Raw genomic sequence first — 8,150 nt, forward strand, 5'->3', positions numbered from 1 at the left:
ACAGAATTATGAGAGGCATAGACAGGGTGGATAGTCAGAGGCTTTTTCCAAGGGTGGAAGTGTCATTTACAAGGGGGCACAGGTTCAAGGTGAGAGGGGGAAAGTTTAAGGGACATATGCGGGGTATGTTTTTCACACAGAGAGTGGTGGGCACCTGGAACACACAGCTAGAGGATGTGGTGGAAACTGGCACATTAGCAACATTTAAGACGCATCTGGATGGGTCCAGGAATAGGAAGAAACAGAGGGATACGGACCGAGTAAGGGCAGAAGGTTTTTTCTTTAATGAAGACATTATGATCGGTACAGGCTTGGAGGGCCGAAGGGCCTGTTCCTGTGCTGTACTTTTCTTTGTTGTCATCAACTGGGTCATTATGTCGAGGCCCTCAGCCATGGTCGTCACAGACTGAGCATTGCCTTGGGCACCACTACTCAAAGTGTGGATGTTGTGCTCCTGGTTTTCCATTGCAGTCCCCATCCCAGCAGTGATGGCCTGGGTGCCTCGCATTGTCGGCACCACATCCTGCACCTGAAGGCTTTGGGACTCCTCCAATCGTCTATGTGCTCGCTGGAATGTCATTGATACCCCGTCCTGAATGTCACGGTTGTGTCCTATCACCCGGATCAACTCTGGGAGAACCAGAGTCTCAACATCAGACTGGGACCCAGCAGACCTCCAACTGCTGTCTCCCTTGGGTGCTCCCTTGGGTACATGACTCATCGTATGGTGACCCTGCGAGACAACGGACATGTGGTCAGTGAGAGGGAAGGATCATTTTGGGAAACATGAACGAGTCACTTGAGACAGGTCAACTGGATGAAGGTGTCATGATATGCAGCCATGCAGACAATGATATGCAGCCATGCAGACAATGATATGCAGCCATGCAGACAATGATATGCAGCCATGCAGACAATGATATACAGACAGGCAGACAATGATATGCAGCCATGCAGACAATGATATGCAGCCATGCAGACAATGATATGCAGCCATGCAGACAATGATATGCAGCCATGCAGACAATGATATGCAGCCATGCAGACAATGATATGCAGACAGGCAGACAATGATATGCAGCCATGCAGACAATGATATGCAGCCATGCAGACAATGATATGCAGCCATGCAGACAATGATATGCAGCCATGCAGACAATGATATGCAGCCATGCAGACAATGATATGCAGACAGGCAGACAATGATATGCAGCCATGCAGACAATGATATGCAGCCATGCAGACAATGATATGCAGCCATGCAGACAATGATATACAGACAGGCAGACAATGATATGCAGCCATGCAGACAATGATATGCAGCCATGCAGACAATGATATGCAACCATGCAGACAATGATATACAGACAGACAGACAATGATATGCAGCCATGCAGACAATGATATGCAGCCATGCAGACAATGATATGCAGCCATGCAGACAATGATATGCAGCCATGCAGACAATGATATGCAGCCATGCAGACAATGATATGCAGCCATGCAGACAATGATATGCAGCCATGCAGACAATGATATACAGACAGGCAGACAATGATATGCAGCCATGCAGACAATGATATGCAGCCATGCAGACAATGATATGCAGCCATGCAGACAATGATATGCAGCCATGCAGACAATGATATGCAGCCATGCAGACAATGATATGCAGCCATGCAGACAATGATATGCAGCCATGCAGATAATGATATGCAGCCATGCAGACAATGATATGCAGCCATGCAGACAATGATATACAGACAGGCAGCTAATGAACACAGAGAACAGGACATGACCAATGAGCAGGCAGGACACTCGGGGGTGGTATCTCACTATAAAAGGCACGAGGCACTCACACTCCGCCTCTTTCGACTGATGAACATCTACAGAGTGAGTCAGGGTGTATGTGCAGTATCACACCTCCAGCACGTGGCTAAGAGCTAGTCTGGTTCAGTCAGACAGAGTAACCACACTTAGGTTAGCAGAGAGTCGAACTCCGAGAACTGTGCTAACTGTGCTACTGGTTCAATAAATCAGATTGAACTAACTTCAAGGTCTGGAGTATCTTTTGGTTAAAGCTGCATCCAGTTGCAGCCCGTGTTATCCCAGATTATTTAACTCAACAGAAGGAGCAGTGAATCTTCACTTCCCTGGCACAGGCTGACCTCGCTGTCGGTCACTGCTCTCTCCTGGGGCAACCCTGCAATCTCTAGCACCCTTATCACTTAGGGGGTGAGGACTCAGATCTCGGACTCCACCTCCTGTCTTGGCCCTTCCCTGCTTATCGTGGGCTGCCTTCTCCTATGAGGACAAAGACAGGTCATTGGGAGCTGCACGCCTGATGGGTCAGGGGGGTCGAGAGCAGGTGGCATGTGTGGGCACCGCACCCGATATGAAGGGGTTGTGCTGCTAGCTGCCAGGGGCTTCTGAGGAACAAGCTTATGACTCCCTTTGACTCCCTTGTTAGTCAGGAATCTATCTACCTCGACCTTAAAAATGTTCAATGACTCTGCCTCCACCCTCTCTGGGGAAGAGAGTTCCAAAGACTCACAACCCTCTGAAAGGAAACGTTTCTCCTCATCTCCACCTTAAAGGGAAGGCCCCTTATTTTTAACCTGTGTACCCGAGCTCTACCCTCGTCCACAGGGGAAATATCCTCTCAGTACCCACCCTGTCCAGTCCCCTCAGGATCTTATGTTTCAGTAAGGTCACCTCTCAATCTTCTAACCTCCAATGGACAACAGGCCCAACCTGTCCAATCTTTACCCATAAGGTAACCACAGCCACAGCACCCCGAGCCCCTGCCACTCCCCACCACAGCCACAGCACCCCGAGCCCCTGCCACTCCCCACCACAGCCACAGCACCCCGAGCCCCTGCCACTCCCCACCACAGCCACAGCACCCCGAGCCCCTGCCACTCCCCACCACAGCCACAGCACCCCGAGCCCCTGCCACTCCCCACCACAGCCACAGCACCCCGAGCCCCTGCCACTCCCCACCACAGCCACAGCACCCCGAGCCCCTGCCACTCCCCACCACAGCCACAGCACCCCGAGCCCCTGCCACTCCCCACCACAGCCACAGCACCCCGAGCCCCTGCCACTCCCCACCACAGCCACAGCACCCCGAGCCCCTGCCACTCCCCACAACAGCCACAGCACCCCGAGCCCCTGCCACTCCCCACCACAGCCACAGCACCCCGAGCCCCTGCCACTCCCCACCCCACATGTCACGTATCGGCCGAGTGAACCTCCTCTGACCATTTATATCTTTTCTCAAGTGAGGAAAGCAAAGCTGCGCGCAGCATTCCAGATGTGGCCTCACCAACACTCTGCAGCTGAAAATCCCGACGTGTATATTCCATTCCTCTTGCAATAAACGCCAACATTTCATTGACGTCCGAATCACTTTCCTGGGTAATTGGAGGAGACCAGGCACTTCTCAGGTCTGAAGGTCACAGCTGTTTGTGAGTTTGGGGGGTACACAGTGATGGATGATCTGAACAGGTTAGTCATTGTCCTGCAGGGTAACTCTGGTGTGCTGGATTTCTGCGTCAAGTTTACAAGGTGAGCGAATAGCTGGAGCGTTATTTGCAAGATTGCTGATAAGGCCAATCTTATGGGATGTGAAGGTGAATGAATTCCAATGGGTATATCGGCCGGTGAAGGTAGGCCTGTGGTAGACAGTTTTGGAGAAGCCATTATCAGATTGTCCAGTAGTTCCACACCTTCATGAATGAGATTTGATGTTTTAGACTAGAAAGGAGAGGGTAAGTGTGGCGTATAGACGTTTAGTCATCCTGTGATCGATGATGCTGTTTATGGTTATTGTTCTTTCTCTATGACCTCTGTGGAGTTATATCTGAGCGATGAGCAGTCCTCTGGCAAGGGAGAGACAGAAATAATGGTGGGCCACAAGTAGTTTGTTTCATTCACTCCATCAGCAGCACCCAGTGACAGCAGTGTGTGTACCATCTCCAAGATCCACTGCAGCAACTCACCAAGGCTCCTTAGGCAGCACCTTCCAAACCTGTGACCCCAATCGTCAGGAAGGGCAGCAGATACCTGGGAACCCCACCACCCACAGGTTCCTCTCCAAGTCACTCACCACCCTGACTTGGAAATATATCGCCGTTCCTTCACTGTCGCTGGGGCAACATCCTGGAACTCCCTCCCTAACAGCATAGTGGGTATACCTACACCTGAAGGACTGCAGGGGCTCAAGAAGGCAGCTCACCACTACCTTCTGAAGGGCGATTAGGAATTGGGAGGGATGCTGGGAGGGGTGCGAGGTGCCAGCCAGTGGATTGGGGAGGTAGGTAGGGGGGTTTGGGAATTTGAGGGATGGCAGGTGGGACTGATGCCATGAGAGAGGTGGGAACCCTTGCAGCTCCTTGGAGATCATTGGTCTTCTTCCAACATTGGATGTGGGTCCTCCTGGTCATGGTGCCCACACTGGCGGCCACTGCCACGGCCTCCCAGGCAGCATTGCTGACCCTGCTGACTGGTTCTCCAACTCCCTTTGGGGAACAAGGTGCCCCGCCTCTCACCCAAGGTGTCGGGCAGCCTGGTCAGATCGGCATCCCCAGAGCAAGGAGCAGGCCTCTGTGCTGCCATCCTCGTGTCTTGGCACGAGGGAACGTTCAAAAGCAGCTTTCCCTTGTTAGTGGTGAGCAGCTGAGGCAGGAGTCGGGTGACTCAGACGGCGAGGATGCCAGGCCTGTTGAGATTCACGTGGGGGCTCGCTTCTTGCACTAAGTGCCATTGAATAGGGGTCTCCATCTCGCCATTGCAGCTGACACAAAACAACCCCCAACCCGCCCAAAATGACACTTTGAAATGTTTCCACTGAATCGCACCCAATGTGTTTCCTTTCTATTTATACGACCAAAATGAATAACCTCACACTTATCCACGTTAAACTCCATCTGCCACACCTTGGCCCACTCACCTTACCTATCTATATCCATTTGTAAACTTATTATTTCCTCATTGCAACTTACTATCCCACCTATTTAGCACCATCTGCAAATTTGGCTCCAGGACCTTCTATCCCCACATCCAGGTCATTTATATTGTAAATAGTGAGGGCCTGAGGTCCGAATCCAGAGGTACCTCACCAGTTCCATCTCGCCGACTCTCTGACTTCTGCTGGTTAACCAGTCTTCTATCCAAACTAATAAATTACCCCTAATCCCATGTGATTTCTCAGAAGACTGAGGAAATTTGGCATGTCAGCTACGACCCTCACCAACTTCTACAGATGCACCATAGAAAGCATTCTTTCTGGTTGTATCACCGCTTGGTATGGATCCTGCTCTGCCCAAGACCGCAGGAAATGACAAAAGGTCGTGAATGTAGCCCAGTCCATCACGCAAACCAGCCTCCCATCCATTGACTCTATCTATAATTCCCGCTGCCTCAGAAAGGCAGCCAGCATAATTAAGGACCCCATGCACCCAGGACATACTCTCTTCCACCATATTCCATCAAGAAAAAGTTACCAAAGTTTGAGGTCACGTACCAACCGACTCACGAACAGCTTCTTTCCTACTGCCATCAGACTTTTGAATGGACCTCGTATTAAGTTGATCTTTTCTCTACACCTTGCTGTAACTGTAACATTATATTCTGCAGCCTCTCCTTCCTTCCTTATGTACGGTATGCATTGTTTGTACAGCATGCAAGAAACAATACTTTTCACTGTCTACTAATACATGTGACAATAATAAATAAAATAAAATCAAATCTTGATCTTGTGCATTAACCTTTTCAGCGGCACCTTATGAAGCGCCTTCCGGAAGTCCAGATGTACAACATCTACAGGATTCCCATTATCCACTTTGCTTGTTCCATCTTCGAAGTGCTCTAGCAAATTAGTCAAGCATGATTCACCCTTCATGAAACGAAGCTGACTCTGATGGATTGCGTTTTGACTGTCTAAATGTCCTGTTATTATTATTTAATAATGGATTCTAACAATTTCCCAATGACAGATGTTAAACTAACTAGTCTATAGTTTTGTATTTTCTGCCTCCCTCTCTTTTTGAATAAAAGCGTTACATTAGCATTTTTCAGTCCCCTGGAACTTTTTCTATATCCAGGGAATTGATAATAATCTTTATTATTGTCACAGGCTTACATTAACGCTGCAGTGAAGTTACTGTGAAAATCCCCTCGTCGCCACAGTACGGCGCCTGTTTGGGTACACAGAGGGAGAATTCAGAATGTCCAATTCACCTAATATGCATGTCTTTCTTGTGGGAGGAAACCGGAGCACCCGGAGGAAACCCACACAGACACAGGGAGAACGTGCAGACTCCACACAGACAGTGACCGAAGCTGGAAATCGAACATGGGTCCCTGGCGCTGTGAAGCAACAGTGCTAACCACTGTGCTACTGTGCTGCCAATAACTCCTCAATCATACTGGGCATTTCGCTACCAGCCTGATCTGCAATTTCATTGTTTATTTTCCTTCCTTACAGTGAACTTAGTCACAGTTGTGATCCTCATCCGCAAAAACTGTGGTCTCTCCAAATGTGTCACTCACTACCTGGTGGCCATGTCATTGGCGGATCTACTGGTCATTATCCTCGACCTGATATTGAGACACATTCCGATTGTTTTCGATGAACAGTTTCATTTCCTGAAGTTCATCCCCGTGTGTAATATCCACGCCGTCCTGCTTTATGCAGCCACTGACTGTTCTGTCTGGTTCACCGTCACTTTCACTTTTGATCGATTTGTGGCCATTTCTTGTCAGAAGCTGAAAAGTAAATATTGCAGCGAGAAAACGGCGTCTGTGGTTCTGGGAACAGTGACTGTGCTGAGCTGTTTAAAGAACATTTTCTGGTATTTTATGGTAAGCGGCCAGTATGAGCTGATTAATGACCCCTGGTTTTGTAGTTACCCATATGCTGTCCTGTTATCTCCGGTGTGGGGCACAATTGTGTTCCTCCATTACATTCTAAACCCATGTGTCCCATTTGTCCTCATTCTGCTGCTCAATGTTCTCACCACCAGACACATTTTAGTAATGAGCAGAGCCCGCAGGAGACTCCGGGCTCCCAGCAGTGAACAGAGTCCCAGAGACCCAGAGATGGAGAGTCGAAGGAAATCCATCATTTTACTATTCGTTATCTCAGCCAATTTCATCCTGTTATGGTCAACATTAATGGTTACTACTTTAAGTTTCCAGATGTGGTGGTTGGCGTATCAATCTGCAAATCTGGATGCTTTTGTTGAAGAATTGGGCTACCTGCTGCAGCTACTGAGTTGCTGCACAAACACTGCTATTTATGCCGTGACGCAGACAAAGTTCAGGGAGCATTTGAAGAATGTGCTGAAATATCCCTTGACTCCAATTCTTCAATTAATCAAATGATGAGAAGATCTGAATCAGCCAGAGTTTCCACAATTTACTCATTTTGTTTCACATTTCCAGAAGGGTAGACACCACAGGGTCTCTCCCCTTCCATTGTCGAGGTGACCTGTCCATCATCCAGCTACCATACGCTGATTGGACAGGAAAGCAACTGCACTGACATTTCACCTCTCCCATTCGCCAGTCCAACTATCCATCATCCCGCTGCTTCACACTGATTGGACATGAATCCTCCATCCATCACCTGATGGGCAAGTGGGACTTCAATTCCCAGAGTGCACCAGTTTGTGGGGAGGGCAGGGGAGAAGAGGTGACATCATGAAGAGGAAGTGAGGTAATAAAAACACAGAAACAGGAGTGGGAGTAGGCCACTCGGCCCTTCAAGCTGTGGTGATATGTATCACTGTAAATACACAAGGGGTTAATGTGAATACACTATGACTAAGTAAACACTAGAGGGAGCACCAGAGACGTCATGACATGCAGACATACAGTTAATGAACACATAGAATAGGACATGTCCAATGGGCAGTCAAGATACCCAGAGGTGACACTACCACAAGGGGGCATTACACAACCCATATATAAGGACAGGGCACACATGCTCTGTCTCGTTCCACAGGCGACACTTAGAGAGTAGGAGAGGGGCAGATCAGAAGCATCACACCCAGCTTATGGCTTAGTGCAGACTGGTTAGTTAGACTGAGTTACTCTAGCAAGGTTAGCAGGAGAGTCGAACTCATGGAGAACTGCGCTGATGG

General features: G+C 49.0%; 1 long non-coding RNA gene across 2 annotated transcripts in view; it reads right to left on the reverse strand.

The window, feature by feature from the left end:
• Positions 1-261: 261 nt before the first annotated feature.
• The window catches only part of LOC140419725 (uncharacterized), an 8,648-nt gene continuing 759 nt past the window's right edge, over positions 262-8,150 (reverse strand). The window contains exons 2-3 of one of the 2 annotated variants that reach the window (XR_011945999.1): positions 6,559-6,771; positions 262-733 (exon numbers count right to left, since the gene is read on the reverse strand). This is a non-coding gene — a long non-coding RNA (uncharacterized lncRNA). Of the gene's footprint in view, positions 734-3,328; positions 6,772-8,150 lie in introns of both variants that reach the window. The other variant, XR_011945998.1, reaches the window with a different exon arrangement.

Source organism: Scyliorhinus torazame, chromosome 5 (assembly GCF_047496885.1).
Source record: "Scyliorhinus torazame isolate Kashiwa2021f chromosome 5, sScyTor2.1, whole genome shotgun sequence".
Classification (NCBI taxonomy): Eukaryota; Metazoa; Chordata; class Chondrichthyes; order Carcharhiniformes; family Scyliorhinidae; genus Scyliorhinus; species Scyliorhinus torazame.